Source organism: Periplaneta americana, chromosome 16, assembly GCF_040183065.1.
Source record: "Periplaneta americana isolate PAMFEO1 chromosome 16, P.americana_PAMFEO1_priV1, whole genome shotgun sequence".
Classification (NCBI taxonomy): Eukaryota; Metazoa; Arthropoda; class Insecta; order Blattodea; family Blattidae; genus Periplaneta; species Periplaneta americana.
In genome coordinates, this window is record NC_091132.1 from 28,869,717 (window position 1) to 28,888,762 (window position 19,046).

Below are 19,046 nucleotides of genomic sequence, written 5' to 3' on the forward strand. Positions count from 1 at the left end.
AGCGAATTTTAGGGATATATTATTTACATTTTTATTTTATTCACGAAGTAGTCCTAATAAATGTCACTCGAGATCTGAGATTTCCCCAGATAAATATTTGACCATATCTCTGTTCAGAGTCGATATGTGTTTTTGGATATTATGTACCTGGTAGGCTTTCCTGTAGTAACGATATGAAAGACGATTGATTAACTATGCAGAATCTACAGGGACATCATTTCATTTTTACTTAAATTTTTATTGTACCTGAGTTTTTGAATGTACTTCACTCCCACCCCTTCTACTAATGAAGTTCATCCGTCCTCAACAAAGATCCAAGACCGCATATACAGTCATAGTAGCCTTACGGTCATAGTAAAAAGTACGTTCCAAAAATATGTTCGCGTTTTCCAGTGACGAAAGAGCTTTCAATATTGAATCATTTTCGCACAGGTAGTCTACTGTCGTCCATTTGCCTACGTCATAACCCGGTTCCCCCCACCAGCTTTTATTCGCCAGCTAGTGGCTGGGCTGTCTTAGCTCTTTTCTGAGAACATTAATTTCTGTTAGGAATTGGACGTCTACGTAATATTATACCCATACAACTGTTTAAAATAACTTAAATGAAAGGGCCTCGTTAAGTAATTAACTGTCACGTGATTTCCTCCCTTTCTACGACCCTACGACATAACCACTTGGACGGACAGTAGATAGCATGTATGAGTAATTTTATCTTTTCGGGTCTGGCCGAAGTGAAGATTGAATTTACAGTACGTGAGGTACTCTTTTAAAGAGTAGGTACAGAATTATTTCAACATGAGTTACTAGTACGAAGAACGAAACTGGTAATTGGGATTAGGTACAATAGTCTATAGTGCGATAATATGCACATAGAACTGAAGCCTGTATCGAAATGAACGGCCACCATTTTAAAAAATGTGTTTAAATATCCATATTATGATTATTTTTCAATTTAACTTCATTCTCTATATTGTACTCTAATGTGCTGTAGACAGTATAATATAACTTACACTGCATAATGAATACGTCCACATGGACAGCTCAGTTCGTGAGTAAAAACACTCATTGTTTATGCTGTACTGTATTTTGATTAAACAAAAACCTAATGGAAATGATCAAACTCAAAAGCGCAATATTTCCTAGTTTACATAAATGGATGAACTACTTTTCTTCCCTCCTATACCTAGTGAAGTGATTTGTATTTTACGCCGGTATCATCGAACTCCAGTCGTGGAAGGGGGTAGCAAACGGCGTTGATCCTGAGATATAGGCAAGTTAATATTAAAAATGTTAGTAAAAATAAAATGATGTCCCTGTATATATTGTAATCGAAGTTTCTTCGTTTAACTTCTGTTTTATACTACAAAAACTATTCACAAATGATGACAAGATTAAATGACGAAAAGGGATCAGTGGTTGAAGGAACAGAAATTAAATTACCAACAAGAACTCGGCAAAACCTATCCTTCTGCTTATGAAAAATCTCAAAGAAACTTAAGAGAATTGAACATCTGCCTTAGTAGGAATTTATTTGCCGACAATTCTAGGAAATTTTAGCAGGAATGACGGGATGGTTGCTGGAAGCACGGGCCATCTTAAGATTCCAGCCCTGTCGTCGTCGTTTTTGCACTAGATTTGAACCCAGTTGCAAAGCCCAGAACGCTCTGCTTTGCTGCGGTTTTAAACTGTCGCGTTGGGCAGCCACAGGCGAGATCACGCATGCAGAGAATCTCGGCAAGAACAGTGCGCCTTCTGGCAGGGTAGAAACCGGTCCAGAGCAAATGACTGCCCTATTCACTTCGGAACCTGGTCTTGGCCACCTGCCTCCTTCATATTTGTTTACATCGCAAAGAAAAAAAAAATCGGACCAAAAACTTCTCTCCATCTGAAGCAGTAGATACATATTTCAGCGAGAGTTTCTAAACGAACTTTAAAAATTGGCGTCATCAAATGATACACATTTTGTGATTATACGTTTGCGCGTTTCGTATCCATTCAGTTCTGTTATCGAGTTACTAATGATGTTTCTATTTGTACTTTTTTCATGAGGTAGGCTTAAAAATGCATATTTGAAACCACTTACTGTTGTTATAGGCCTATTTAGTCTGCATTGCTGCCAAGAGATATTATTTTCTTATAATCCATCTCGCTTTAAAAAGTAATCTATTTCAAACGCAAATTTGTGTTCTGTAGACATTAACGATCATTCCTTGTGTCTGTTATACATGCATACAACATTACGTAAGAAATACTATGGGTGTAGTATAGGAATCATGTTGTTATTGTTTCTACCCCCTTCACAGTCAAATTGATACACCCTACAGTTTGTGCATGTTATTGCTCACGTAACACTGCTACCTGTGATACAAACAAGTACACAGTCTTCAATCAGAGCTAACAACAACCAGTCGTTATTTCGTTATTCTGCAATGGGTCGTCATACGACAATAGAAGAACGAAGGATAGTAATTGATCAGTAGGGGAGTAGTGGGTACGGTGAGACACAAAATATTAAGGCATATGTATTCAAGTGATAATTCAAGTATTTTTAAAATCCAGTGCAATAGAAATAGACAATAATACATAAACAAAAATGCTAATAGATAAAGGACATAATGCACAATACGTGTTTGTAAAAAAAAATGCAAATGTCTCACTGTTCCCATTCAGAAGGGTACAGTGAGACACCACAGTGTGTCTATTAACGGACATTGAAATGATTTACATTTATTTCAAAAGAAAGGAAAGATTGCTGTCTCTTTATCTTGCCATGTTCCGTAGGCTTATTTAGAATCATTTTGATGTCTGACTTCGAAACCATTGAAACATCTGGAACATTTGGGAAAGTGAATTTTCCATGACAATTCAAACTTTTACGAAAAAATGAAATGAATTTTTGGCGACAAAAAGCTTATAATTATAAGAATTTAATTTAATTCTTTATTATTTTTTAACATTTTCTTAAATTTTGTGAATAATTTTTTATTTATGAATCCATTAAGACGTAATGTATCCATTATTGTAAGCTAACCTAAATTGGTTCTAGTTCATTTTTAATATTAGTTACTGGTAAATGTAATACAATTACAGTTTGTTTTTGCAAATCATTGGTACATAGGAACAGTGAGACGTCTTAGTGTACCCTTCAATGGCATCTCTCTTTGTTCCCTTTTGCGCATAGTTCGTTTAAAAATGACGCCATCACTTCAAAATTAAAACAAGAAAGACGAAACTTTGCCAAACATAACCTCAAATACCATAGTATTAGGTAACAAAACATTCTTATTTCTATTTCCTTTGTATATCCAATATAACCTTCATTAAACACAAACCAAAATTTTACTTCTAGAGTAAAAAATTACGAATTATTTTTTCATCACTCACATTTAAAACTAGAATCAGATCTAGTATGAAAATACTGTTACATTACTCATGCAACATACAACTCCACTGTTACCAACATCTCAACATCAAAATTTACCATATAAAAAAAGTCTCACTGTTCTCCCTGTCTTACTGTGCCCACTTCTCCCCTACAAGAAGGGAAATTCATCAGACATAGCAGAAATCATCAATAGTTCAGCACATTATTGAAAGGTATGTAGGAGAAAACAAATTGCATAGAAAAGTAAAGAAGAGTTCCAAAAAAGTACTTACAGTAAGGGATGAAAGATGGATCATCAGACGAATGTCCAACGATCGCAGATTAAGTCCAAGAAATCTGGTTGCAGAAATAGAACAACATCTTCATAAGAAAGTTTGTGAGGCGAGTACTTAGGAAAAAACTTACATGGGAGAGTGGTCAGAAATGCGAAAAACAAAGCAATTAAGACTGGAGTTCGCAGAAAATCATTTAGAGAAGAATGCTGACTTCTGGAATAGATTAATTTTTGCCGATGAGAGTAAATGCAATGTGTTTGGGTCAAATGGACCTCATTATGTGTGGAGGAAACCCCGAGAAGAGCTGCTGGAGAGAAATCGGGCAGGGCATAGTTGCGCCACACGGTCAGATAAAATGCAGCATATAAAAAAGGGTTCCTGTTTTGTGGTCATAGTTGCGCCCCGTTCCCATCAGGTAGAGAAAAAGGCATGGCATAGTTGCGTCCCGTTCCCATCAGGTAGAGAAAAAGACATTGCATAGGTGCGCCCCGTTCCCTTCAGGTAGAGAAAAAGGCATGGCATAGTTGCGCCCCGTTCCCATCAGGTAGAGAAAAAGGCATGGCATAGTTGCGCCCCGTTCCCATCAGGTAGAGAAAAAGGCATGTCATAGTTGCGCCCCGTTCCCTTCAGGTAGAGAAAAAGGCATGGCATAGTTGCGCCCGTTCCCTTCAGGTAGAGAAAAAGGCATAGCATAGTTGCTCCCCGTTCCCATCAGGTAGAGAAAAAAGCATGGCATAGTTGCTCCCCGTTCCCATCAGGTAGAGAAAAAGGCATGGCATAGTTGCGCCCCGTTCCCTTCAGGTAGAGAAAAGGTCATGGCATAGTTGCGCCCCGTTCCCTTCAGGTAGAGAAAAGGTCATGGCATAGTTGCGCCCCGATGAAATAGGTAAAGAAAAAGATACTACGGAAACTCGAGCCTCATAATCAACCAACCTTATTGATTTCTTATTCGATTTATATTCATTATCGATACCGTTAAAATGAACACCATGAAGTTGGCAGTATTTTATTAACTGTTTTTCTACTGTTTATGCAGTGATTATCGATAGCCCACCGTTAAAATGAACACCAGGAAGTTGGCAGTACTTTATTAACTGTTTTTCTACTGTTTATGCAGTGATTATCAATAGCCTACCGTTAAAATGAACACCATGAAGTTGGCAGTACTTTATTAACTGACATATTCAAATGAGTGAGCCGTTGGAATATGGGGCCTTAGCAGTCTTGACATTTTATTAGTGATTTTCACACCGTCTGTGGCGTATAGTGAGGTTAATTTGAAATGAATGTTAAGTTTAGTGAAAAGGGTGAAGAGTTAATAATTGATAATGGTTCTAAGTTTCAATTTTCGAAATCCTGTACCGTAGGGTTAAGATATCGATGTAGGAACAAAAAATGCAGTTCATTTATTGTGTGTGATCAATAGAAAAGTGTTATTTTAAATAGCAAAATTGATCATACGCTAGGCCTACCTGATTTCAATCCAGCTATCACTGTAATATTTTAAAGTAATTTATTTATTTTATGACGATCACTTTTGTCTGTACTATACCCATCGGGGCGCAACTATGCCATGTCCATTCTGCTACCTGATTTCTTCGGGGCGCAACTATGCCATGTCCCATCTGCTACCTGATTTCTTCGGGGCGCAACTATGCCATGCCTAGGCCTCCCAATTGACCGCGGGGCGCAACTATGCCATACCGGAGAAATCTTCGCCCAACTGTTAAAGGGGGTGGGGATAATGTGATGGTATGGGGATGTATGGCAGCATCAGGTGTTGGAAAGCTTCATTTCATAGAAGGAATAATGAAGAAACGGGATTACGTTCAAATTCTTAAAGACAACTTGAATGCTAATGTTACAAAATTAAATATTCAAGACAATTTCATATTTTACCATGACAATGACCCAAAACACTCATCGTATATGGTAAGAGAATGGTGCTTATATAACTGCCCGAGAGTGCTCAAAACTCCACCTCAGTCCCCAATGTGATTGAAAATCTTTGGGCCAAACTGGACAGAGAAATTCGAAAAAATCCTATTTCGAACAAAGCAGATCTGAAGAAGGCTTTAACAGAAGACTGGGAAGAAATAAGTCCCCAGTACACACAAGAGCTAGTGGAATCATTGCCGAACCGTCTAAAAGATGTAATAGCAAATCGGGGATTACCAACAAAATACTAAATGCATATAATTTGGTTAGTTTGCATTGTCGTATTGGCACTATATCATTCTGACTGTGAGCTTCAATATTGTACATGTTTATTTATTATCTGCATCTTATTTGTGTTTAATATTATTTTATTACTTTGTTCATTACTTTGTTGTTTGAAGCTACCTGAACAAATAAATGACTAATTAAGTTTGTATTGTTGGTAATATTTTGTTATAAGCAACTGTTTTATCTATGAGTGTCAGGTGTACCATTTCCACTGTGAGCCACTGTATGTAGGAGAAGGAATTTCAGGCCTTAAACCTTGAAGTTCAATGTACAGGGACATCATTTTATTTTTACTTCAATTTTTATTGTACCTGAGTTTTTTAATGTACTTCACTCCCACCCCTTCTACTAAGGAAGTTCCAACTCCACACAGAACCAAGACCGCAGATAGTAAGCAGTACTGAGTTACTGAGTATAGTACGTTCCAGAAATATGTTCGCGTTTTCCAGTGACGAAAGAGCTTTCAATACTGAATCATATTTTCGCACAGGTACTGTCCGTTTGCCTACGTCGCATCCCGATTTCCCCCACCTGCTTCTGCTCGCCCCTCTGTAATAGCTGGGCTGTCTTAGCTCTTTTCTGAAGACATTAATTTCTCTTAGGAATTGGAAGTTTACGTAATATTATACAGCTGTTTAATTTAACCTGAATAAAAGGGCCTCGTTAAGTAATTAACTGTCACGTGATTTCCTCCCTTTCTACAATCCTGCGGCATAACCACTTGGACGGACAGTAGATAGCATGTCTGAGTAATTTTATATTTTCGGGTCGGGCAGAAGTGAAGATTGAATTTACAGTACGTAGAGTAGGTACAGAATTATTTCAACATGAGTTACTAGTACGAAGGACGAAACTGGCAATTGGAATTAGATGCAATAGTCTATAGTGCGATAATATGCACAAAAGAACTGAAGCCTGTATCGAAATGAACGGCCACCATTTTCAAAATTATGTTTAAATATTCATATTATGATTATTTTTCAATTTAACTTCTTTCTCTATATTGTACGTTAATGTGCTGTAGACAGTATAATATACACTGCATAATGAATACGTTCGCATGGATAACTCACTTCGTGAGTAAAAACACTTATTCTTAATACAGTACTGTACATTGATTAAAGAAAAACCTAATGAAAATTATCAAACTCAAAATCGCAATATTTCCTAGTTTACGTAAATGGATGAACTACTTTTCTTCCATCCTATACTTAGTAGAGTGATTTGTGTTTTACGCCAGTATCATCGAACTCCAGTCTTGGAGGGAGGAGCAAGCGGTGTTTCCGGTTCTCTAAAGGTATAGACAGGTTAATATTAAAAATTATAGTAAAAATAAAAAGATGTCCCTGTATATCGGCTACAGGAAACTCGAAGTAGCAGTAGGATTTTTGTGGGATAATCATAGATAGCGGGGAAATATTTCAAATAGCATACATGGGTTGGTAGGTTTTATACAACGGTATTCACGTACACAAATGAATTGTCGTCAAATTCAACGCTTCACAAGACCTTTCAAGACTTGGCGAACCCCTCATTCACTACCTCGACTCCTATACCTCTCAGAACCTGCTGGGTGTATGGTCCTGTCCCAAATAACTTACTCCTCCATTCATACGTTTTTCACTATAGGAAAACTTAATAGTACATTATGCAAACGAGCCTATAATGGTAGTAATTAAGGCGCGAGTATGTTTGTTTATGAAACGAGCGCAAGCGAGTTTCATAATTTTCATACGGGCGTCTTAATTACCATTATAGGCAAGTTTCATACGACTTTTTATGCTCGACCATATTTCTAACTTGAAATTATTCATAAGTATTCATGTTATGGTTATGTAAGTGAGTAGCGCAACTGACCTGAATTGTGAGATGTGCGCAGATGCGAAAATATTGATTTTTTTCCAAGGCACGACTGTCATTGACCTTGATATAATCTAGAGAATAACACGAAGATTAGTCTTGATATAACCTGGAAATTGATTTAGAATTGAAAAACGAGATTACAAATTGAATTTATTTGAATATTATTTACAATTAACGCTAATTATTATAATAACAGAACATAACCTTCTGCGACAGTATTGGATTTCCAGGCTCCGTGACTTTTCGCTAATTGTCTTTCGATTGCATATCGGAGAATAATCGATACTTGCGGTTTTATAATGGTACAATGGTGATTTCTCATTGACTGAACAACTGAATTATAATGAATAGGTGTACTTTAATGAGGTGAATTAAAGGGCTACTACCAGGTGTATAATTACTACATTTCGGCATGGTCGAGCATAAAAGAACAAATAAAATAATAACGTTATTTCTAGTAATTACAAATACCTGATTTACTGATTATTGTTGTCTTGTTTAGTCAGTTGTTCGAACACAGGTATGAAACCCATAAGTGACAACAATAAGACATCCCTAACGAGGTAACTAAGCCATGAGGTAATGGGTTATGGTGGCTAGTTTTGCTTCCCCCTCCATTGCATACATCGCTGAATAGTAACATATCACGCTAATCAGATAATATTAGATGATATTATCATTTATGATATTTCGCAAGTTAGCCATTTCACAAATGTAATAATTATTATAATGTAATGTAAACCTAATAGGCGAAATCAGATATTTCACATTAGTCCTACACACAATTATTATAGAACAAGTCAACACATTCAACTATCTTGGTTGCATTCTTCCAGGAACGTAGATATTAAACTTGCCAAATTTCAGCAACTGTTAAGGACAATCAAATCAACTCTATTAAAGAAAGTTCGACCAGAAACAATTTTGAAATTCTATAAAGTTATGGCAGTTATGGCGTTATTATATGGATCAGGGACATGATCATTAACGAAAGGACAACTTCGAAGAACAGAAGCTGCTGAAATGCGATTGCTAAGACCTCTTGCAGGATATACTCTTTACGACCATAAAAGGAACGCTGATATCCGAACAGAACTGAATATCACCGCCATTACGGATACTATAGAATCTTACCGCAACAACTGGTATGCACATGTATTAAGAATGCCCAACAATAGGTTACCCAAGAGACTATTGGACTATACACCTCATGGAAAACGAGACAACGGAAGACCAAGGAAGAGATGGAAAGATCAACTTTCTTCTGGAAGCGGAACAGGCCAGGAGGCCTAATCTAAGACTGTTATTGATGATGATGAGTAAATACTAAATACACAGTTACCAACTTTGTGAATCATGAGAAAATTGAAAATTAAAGTGCAAAAAGTTAATATATTTTTATTGTGTGTAGAAAATGTACACGTTATTATAATATAAACGAATTCGTAATAAAAATATTTGTGTATTAGAAGCAAACTTAAGAATGGTTTAGCTTAACAAAACAGATAACACAATAAATATGACTAAGAAAAATCGTTCTGCACAATTTCTCTGAACCGATCGTAGAGACGCCTTGGCGGTGGCTATCTGCGTCCTCACAATCTTTAAGTTCTTTCAAGAAACAGTAAACTTTAGTATGGCTTCTGATCTCAGGATGGACTGAGACATGTTAGCGATTACTTGGATGATTAGTATTTAAAATATTGTTTATTATTATATGTGAAGAAATTTATAAACTTGTACTTGCTATTTGGGAAAAGGAAATTGTACCAGAACAATGGAAGGAGTCCATAATTGTACCTATTTTTAAAAAGGGGGACAAAACCAACTGTGGTAACTTTCGAGGAATATCACTTTTGTTGACGTCGTACAAAATTTTGTCCAATATTCTTTTGAGAAGATTAACTCCGTACGTAGATGAAATTATTGGGGATCATCAGTGCGGTTTTCGGCGTAATAGATCGACTATTGATCAGATTTTTTGTATTCGACCGATAATGGAGAAAAAATGGGAGTATAAGGGTACAGTACATCAGTTATTCATAGATTTCAAAAAGGCGTATGACTCGGTTAAGAGGGAAGTATTATATGATATTCTTATTGAATTTGGTATTCCCAAGAAACTAGTTCGATTAATTAAAATGTGTCTCAGTGAAACATACAGCAGAGTCCGTATAGGTCAGTTTCTATCTGATGTTTTTCCAATTCACTGCGGGCTAAAGCAGGGAGATGCACTATCACCTTTACTTTTTAACTTCGCTCTAGAATATGCCATTAGGAAAGTTCAGGATAACAGGCAGGGTTTGGAATTGAACGGGTTACATCAGCTTCTTGTCTATGCGGATGACGTGAATATGTTAGGAGAAAATACACAAACGATTAGAGAAAACACGGAAATTTTACTTGAAGCAAGTAGAGCGATCGGTTTGGAAGTAAATCCCGAAAAGACAAAGTATATGATTATGTCTCGTGACGAGAATATTGTACGAAATGGAAATATAAAAATTGGAGATTTATCCTTCGAAGAGGTGGAAAAATTCAAATATCTTGGAGCAACAGTAACAAATATAAATGACACTCGGGAGGAAATTAAACGCAGAATAAATATGGGAAATGCGTGTTATTATTCGGTTGAGAAGCTCTTATCATCCAGTCTGCTGTCGAAAAATCAGAAAGTTAGAATTTATAAAACAGTTATATTACCGGTTCTTCTGTATGGTTGTGAAACTTGGATTCTCACTCTGAGAGAGGAACATAGGTTAAGGGTGTTTGAGAATAAGGTGCTTAGGAAAATATTTGGGGCTAAGCGGGATGAAGTTACAGGAGAATGGAGAAAGTTACACAACACAGAACTGCACGCATTGTATTCTTCACCTGACATAATTAGGAACATTAAATCCAGACGTTTGAGATGGGCAGGGCATGTAGCACGTATGGGCGAACCCAGAAATGCATATAGAGTGTTAGTTGGGAGACCGGAGGTAAAAAGACCTTTAGGGAGGCGGAGACGTAGATGGGAGGATAATATTAAAATGGATCTGAGGGAGGTGGGGTATGATGATAGAGACTGGATTAATCTTGCACAGGATAGGGACCACTGGCGGGCTTATGTGAGGGCGGCAATGAACCTTCGGGTTCCTTAAAAGCCATTTGTAAGTAAGTAAGTGAGTGAAGAATCTATAAGACAGTAGTATCACAGACGAGCATTTGTCAACAACTAGCATTCGAACACAGCGACAGGTCTCTTTGTTCAGGCCATAAACCGCTAGAGAAAGTGTGGAGTGAGTAGTTTCCACCCCAAGACCAAAAACCCGCCTATTTCTTCTGCCTTTACTGTAATCAGATAGGAGTGTTTTTAATATTCACCCAAATTTTGCAATTGAGTCATTGTTCTTCCGTTATAGCAATAAACTAGCCGTACCCGTGCGCTCCGCTGCACCTGTTAGAAATAAATATGAAGTAATTGCATAATTAAAATACATTTGATCCAGGAAACATTCGTGTTTGATAGAAGGATAAATCGTTTAATATGTTACTTAATTTAAATTGTATTTAAATAATTAAAATGCGGTCATTTTGGTCCAGAGACCACTCATTTGGTGTAATAACAATTCCTTTAACATCTTTCTTAATTGTTATTACATGCAACCATAGTTCAATGAAGATTGACATATCACTTAGTTTTAATATGTATATTACTTTCTATATGTTTCCATTGAATAACTTACTGTAATTTTAACCCTTGTTTTTTACGTCTTCAGGAAATGGCGCTTGACCCACTATGGTTCTGAACCCTTCAAATAACTTAAATTGTGATAGTGATATGTAATTAAATTTCTTTCTTTCGAAAATGTAAGAATTCACGATCTCCTATGTACCATTGCCATGGAATGAATAAATGTGTTTTTTCTTCCTACTCAAAAATTTTATATTTTGACATAGGAGTTATTGCAGGAACAACAACTTTATAATCTGAGGTGGCGGTGAAAACGTATTGTATTGTTATTTTAAAAGTCTTGTATATCATTAAATGTCAGTCCTATAAAAATTTTGCATAGAATAAAACTTATCGGAAATCATTTTTAAAGAAACTTTTGTTATGTAACATTTTTCACGAAAATGAGGGAGATATTTCGATTTATTTAATTCAAGCTCCCATATAACCCCCCTTTTAAATAAAGCATTTTGAATGTCATATAGCCTAAAATTTAAGTTACAACGAACTTAATTTATATTCCAACTTCCATATAAATCGGATCAGCCATTATCGTGTGAAAAGGTAACAAACATCCAGACAGACAGACATACAAACAAAAATTAATAAAAAGCGATTTTCGGTTTCAGGATGGTTAATTATACACGTTAGGACCAATTATTTTTGGAAAAGCGAAAATTACCAGAAAAATTTCGGCTACAGATTTATTATTAGTATAGGTTATTTAATAAAATTTAATGTCGAGGTTGAATTAACAAAAATCTTATTGGGATTGTGAATTAGCGGAGAGAAAGTTATGACAGTGCTCTTTAAAAATTTGTTTGACACGAAGTTACGTAAAAATAGTAGTGTTATAACCAAAGCTCGGAACTTGGGGACTTGTGTCTTTGCACGTAACTAAGCGACCGGACTTCAATGTCAACAAAATCCCGCTTCCAGCACGGAGGTACTGTCAGGTCTGCTACAAAAGTGGTTCCTGGCTGCAACAACATATTGATAATATTATGGTAGGTTGAAACACGTAATTTCATAGCATATATATAATAAAAATAAACATGAGAAATATATCAAATTTACTGTTCTGCTGTGTACATTTTATTACAGTATATGACTATCTACATTCGAAGATTTTTCGGTAGCAGACTTAAAATACTGAATGTTTTCACTGTTACTGTTTTCTGTTCGATTTTCAGCAGTTGCTAGCTGATCTCGTATCTGAGAAAGATAAGTATATCCTAAATTTTTCTCGAAAATAGTTTTCAATTAGTGTATCACTACTAGGGCAAGCCCCTCTACGTTTCGATCCATGGCTATGGACAGATTTTTCTACAATTTGAGGGACTGCAATGCCTTTTAATGAATTTCGTTTCCAGCCTCTAGTTTCTGTGTGGCACAACTTACAAAATATAAACTCTCCATTCGAAAAAAAAAATGTATCTCCTCCGAATTATCCACGAAATTCTGTATCTTAAATTTAAAACAAAATGTATTTTCAAACTTTTATAATACCCATTCGAAATAACACGTATTTTCTATTTCCTCAAACAGACCGTTTACCTTTAATTCTCTGAATGTCATTGGCTTCGACATAACAGTTTCTTCGTCCGTCTTCCTGTCATTAGTTGTGGCCACTTTCTTAGTACACACGACTGTCCCTGAGCACTTGCAGGGTGAGCTTTGTGTACGTTGTACCTGTAACCTTACTCATGCACACGACACAAGTCCCCAAGTTCCGAGCTTTGGTTATAACTGTACTATAAAATATGAGAAAACGTATCATTTATATGACAGCGTATGTTTACTTTCTACTTGGCCTGATGATAAATAAGAAAGCATGGTATTAACATAGCGTGAAGTTCTTTTACACATGACCACCATAAATTGTGGTCTTACGTTACCTACCAAATCATAAGACAACATAAATTCTGCGCTTTAACTGTTGTGTACACACAAACGGGTAGAAATTAGTCGGGTCTGTGATGCGGGATCAAAATACTAGAGTGGCATGGCATTTAAGAACGTGGCATAAATTATGTAGAGTTGTCCAACAGTAGGCATTAGGCGTGGGAATCAGGGGAATGCACAGCAACAACGGAGAAAGTAACGCTTGAAGCTTCCGTGAAAAGTACTCGGCCCACCAATAATCGATAATTTGATATATTTGGATAGCTACGCCTCGAATTTATCCCTGAGAGGTGTGCGGCTAACCCATTACGGTTTCTGGGTATTGAAATCAATGTTATGAAACCGCGTGTGTCAGCGGCTAGAAGAACAGGTTTCAAGCGAGACGAGAGGTTGCTATAAGGCGTTATGTAATTTTCTTTCAGGTCATATACAAACTTCGGCTACATTTATCACTACGGTTGTAGTTAGGAAGAACAACTCTTGATCATTTCGTTGTTTTTTTTTTTTACAGATGCAATGAAACGTGTTATACAGTCCCCTCTACAGCAATATCTATCCATGTCTTTCCCCAAATGTTATTGTTAATAGTTACGCTAATATTATTAATACTTACTTACTTACTAGCTTTTAAGGAACCCGGAGGTTCATTGCCGCCCTCACATAAGCCCGCCATTGGTCCCTATCCTGAGCAAGATTAATCCAGTCTCTACCATCATATCCCACCTCCCTCAAATCCATTTTAATATTATCTTCCCATCTACGTCTCGGCCTTCCCAAAGATCTTTTTCCCTCCGGCCTCCCAACTAACACTCTATATGCATTTCTACGTGCTACATGTCCTGCCCATCTCAAACGTCTGGATTTAATGTTCCTAATTATGTCAGGTGAAGTATACAATGCGTGCAGCTCTGCGTTGTGTAACTTTCTCCATTCTCCTGTTAATAATGAATTAATAATAGGCTACTTACGGCTTTTAAGGAATATTCTTTTGAGAAGATTAACTCCGTACGTAGATGAATATTACTGGGGATCTTCAGCGCTGTTTTAGGCGTAATAGATCGACTATTGATCAGACTTTTTGTATTCGACAGATAATGGAGAAAAAATGAGAGTATAATGAACAGTACATCAGTTATTCATAGATTTCAAAAAGGCATATGACTCGGTTAAGTGAGAAGTTTTATATAATATTGTTATTGAATTTGGTATTCCCAAGAAACTAGTTCGATTAATTAAAATATGTCTCGGTGAAACTTACAGCAGAGTCCATATAGACCAGTTTCTATCTGATGCTTTTCCAATTCACTGCGGGCTAAAGCAAGGAGATGCATTGTCACCTTTACTTTTTAACATCGCTCTAATATATGCCAAGAGGAAAGTTCAGGATAACACAGAGGGTTTGGAAATGAACGGATTACATCAGCTTCTTGTCTATGCGGATGACGTGAATATGTTAGGAGAAAATCCACAAACGATTAGGGAATACACGGAAATTTACTTGGAGCAAGTAAAGCGATAGGTTTGGAAGTAAATCCCGAAAAGACAAAGTATATGATTGTCTCTCGTGACCAGAATATTGTACGAAATGGAAATATAAAAATTTGAGACTTATCTTTCGAAGAGGTGGAAAAATTCAAATATCTTGGAGCAACAGTAACAAATATAAATGACACTCGGGTGGAAATTAAACGCAGAATAAATATGGGAAATGCCAGTTATTATTCGGTTGAGAAGCTTCTGTCATCTAGTCTGCTGTCAAAAAATCTGGAAGTTAGAATTTATAAAACAGTTATATTACCGGTTGTTCTGTATGATTGTCAAACTTAGACTCTCACTTTAAGAGAGGAACAGAGATTAAGGGTATTTGAGAATAAGGTGCTTAGGAAAATATTTGGGGCTAAGAAGGATGAAGTTACAGGAGAATGGAGAAAGTTACACAACGCAGAACTGCACGCATTGTATTCTTGATCTGACTTAATTAGGAACATTAAATCCAGACGTTTGAGATGGGCAGGGCATGTAGCACGTATGAGCGAACCCAGAAATGCATATACGAGTAGAGTGTTAGTTGGGAGACCGGAGGGAAAAATACCTTTGGGGACGCCGAGACGTAGACGAGAGGATAATATTAAAATGGATTTGAGGGAGGTGGGATATAATGAAAGTGACTGGATTAATCTTGCACAGAATAGGGACCGATCGCGGGTTTATGTGAGGGCGGCACTCGGCCTCCCCAAAAGTCTTATTTCCTCCGGTCACCCAGCTAACACTCTGCATTTCTGGATTCGCCCATTACCACGGCATGGTGCGTCCTCAGGTTGCGGATAGAGGAGAGGGCCTCCAGCAATATACCTGCGAATATATTGAATAAGCAGTCGTGGAGTCGATAAGGAGTGGTCCTCCAGCTTGGGGGTTGGGCGAAGGGCTAACAACCCATCACCGTAAAAAAACAGTTTGTTACAAAACTGAAACAAAAGGGGAATGAAGTTACAGTTTAACTTTTTCGTGATATTATTATTATTATTATTATTATTATTATTATTATTATTATTATTATTAGGCTTGTTATTATTATTATTATTAGGCTTGTTATTATTATTATTATTATTATTATTATTATTATTATTATTGTTATTATTATTATTACATGAAAATATAAAATACTTTATAGAATAAATTACCCATCACAATATTAAGAGTACATTTCCTAAAGCCAGCAAGCACAAAGACAGTAAAATTGTGTGATCTTCCAGGCAGAAAAGAATTCACAAGAATCGGAAATTGTGCTCCACAGATTTTCATTCCGCAGGTTCACTTTAAAAGAGTAGGAAATTCCTTTGTGGCGCACCTGTACGGGGGCTACGTCTCCTTTTTCAAATGAAATACTTCCCCGAGCAGGAGAGCAAGTAATTAACCTGTTCAGAGACACAGAAATGTTTCTGTCGAAGAGCCGGAGAGAAGAGAGTGGAAGAAAAGGGGTTGGAGGCCGAGATAGCTGGTGAGCCACTACACTGCTTGACTAGCAGGTATTTTCCGGCGAAACTCAACTTCAATATTTGCTATGGCCGGGCGAGAGGGCAATCGTTCTGCCGGTTTCGTCAGGTTCTCTCAAACAAGGGACAACTTGCTGACTCGTTCGAGAACTGTTACGTTAGCAACACGTGCTATAGGCCTATTGTTACGGGGTTATCGAAACTGAGAAAAGATGAGAAGTTGTTCATATAACGCAGGTTTTCCGTTTACAATTTCTTTGCACTTTCTTTGCACTTTGTTTGTTTGTTTGTTTCTTTGTTTCTTTCTTTCTTTCTTTCTTTCTTTCTTTCTTTCTCTCCTTAACCTTATACTAGTGACAGACAACAGTCGCTAATCGTGATTATCGACCTAATCGCAATCGGGGTTGTAGTACAGTCTAGTATATACAGTCACGAAGCTTGAGTTTATGAGGGTACTGGGAACAATAGACTGTGCAGGTACTATTTCGCATTGTCTGTAATGAGGCGATAGTAGCGATCCTAGTGGTTAGCAACTATCTATGGATGCATATTTACTACGTATTTAGCTTCGTGATTGTATACTAGACTGTAGGTTGAAGTGCAGCCGTGGCGAAAATGTGACTCGCGAGCACATTGTGACTCGCAATGGTAGCTATGTATTTCTCTTGCTTCCTACCTCCCCGAACCCCAGCCTCTCACTCACTGGAGTCCAACTCCGTTCCATTTGTATTTGTCTCTGACCTGCGAGTGGCGTATCGTCGCAGCGTCTCTCTCTACAAAAACGAAAGTTTCAAGTAGGATGGGAGGACGCATTTTTCTGCTGCCAATATGAGGAGAATATTAAATGTATGATTTATTCACAAGTATTACCAGGAAACGCTTGTATAACATAAAACGGCGTTATAATACATTTTCCTCATGAAACACTAAAAGGTTGAGTATTATCATCATCATCATCATCATCATCATCATCATCATCATCAACATCATCATCATCTCTATACGTCGATCCTTTTTCAGCAGGTGTACGAATAACGTGGTTAGATCTTCAATTTAAACGCACAGATTTACAATGTGATGTTAAATGAAAGCTAGATGTAAGGACTTGACAAATGTTGAACTTTTCAAATCTTTGCCAAAAAATAAATATTCGAAGCTTCGTTCTTTCGCTTGCTCTGTTGAAGCCATGTTCGCTACAACTTACGTTTGTGTAAAATTATTTTCAACAATGAAAATAGTAACAACGGAATTTAGATCACGACTGACAGACAAATACCTTCGTGATCAACTACGACTGGCAGTAAGTGACATAATTCCTGATTTTGAAACTCTGTCGCAGAGACATTCTGAAGACAGTTAATTTTAGGATGTGATATTGTTCATTTATTGTTCATTTCTTTCTTCGTTACACGTACTAAACATTAGTTTGTAACCTTATGTTGTATGAAATTATATTTAAGTGCTTGACGTAAGGAAAATGAAAATCCGTTAATAAGTCAGACAGTTGCTTCACTTCCCCTTCCGGTGTCCGCCTCCCTCCATAGTTGCTGTGCACGTTGCAGGTTACACAGTGGCTCGGCACACGATCACATTTTCGCCACGGATGTTGTAGTGTCTCACCGTCCCATTCGCGATCAGGAGCTTAATCCTGTTTCCAGAACTAGATAATCGGGCTGAGGCACGGACTAGTGGACGAAGGTAACATTTTAGTAATCTTTGGTTTCGAATCACCTTGATTTATATTATTTAGGAAGTCGTGATAGCTTCTGCTGTGGAATTTTGTTATGTTACCCCTGCCATTGTATTATCATGGATATATCAGACGAATTATTCATGTATAGAGGGCAATAGAAGGCTGCTGAAAGATGTTTCATTTCAATAAATAATGGATTACAAACTGGAACTTATTTCTTTTTCAGATTTATAATTCCAGCCTCCATTACGACGGAATCGTTGAGGTTAGTGTTCATTTTGAAAATATGTTTTATTACAAAATAATAAAATTAGTAATGGTATAAATTATATCAGTTTAGATTATAAAAGATGTAACACTTTTAACAAATAAATTCCCATATCAAGCTGCAACAAGCAACAAAAAAAGAGGAAAAACAATGAAAAACTTCGAAAGAAAGTCTGAAATTCTGATGTTGTCCAGAAGGGAAACATAAACATATGCACACAGAGAAACTTGTTTTCTCTATAGTAATTCAACTGTTGACCAGATGGAACCAAGCGTGACCTAGTATGTCTTAAACATTTTCGGTAATCGCAATCGGAGATAATCGCGATAATGGTAATCACGATTAGCAACTGTTGTCTGTCACTAGTATTACATTTTCTCAAACTAACAGACAGTATTGTCAGGTTCTAAAAAGGAACTTTCCCTCCAAATATCTACAAAATTTCCCGATTTTTAGAAAAATTTCTCACCTTGAAAAATATAAAAAAATCTTTTATCACTATTTTAAAATTAAGAAAAAATGGAAGGCTGAATTCTACACTAAACAACTTCAGAGACCTAAACACTTTTACCTTTTACCTCAATAATGATGATGATGATGATGATAATAATAATAATAATAATAATAATAATAATAATAATAATAATAATAATAATAATAATCGAAATGTTGATATGATAATAAGGATGACTGTGATGAATATTATAAGGGATGATAGATGAC

At 36.6% G+C, this 19,046-nt stretch overlaps 1 long non-coding RNA gene across 1 annotated transcript in view; it reads left to right on the forward strand.

Moving 5' to 3' along the window:
* Nucleotides 1-19,046, forward strand: part of LOC138692276 (uncharacterized) — a 612,905-nt gene that overhangs the window by 102,665 nt on the left and 491,194 nt on the right. Inside the window, exon 2 of the long non-coding RNA XR_011330040.1 lies at nt 18,282-18,320. This is a non-coding gene — a long non-coding RNA (uncharacterized lncRNA). The remainder of the gene's footprint in view (nt 1-18,281; nt 18,321-19,046) is intronic.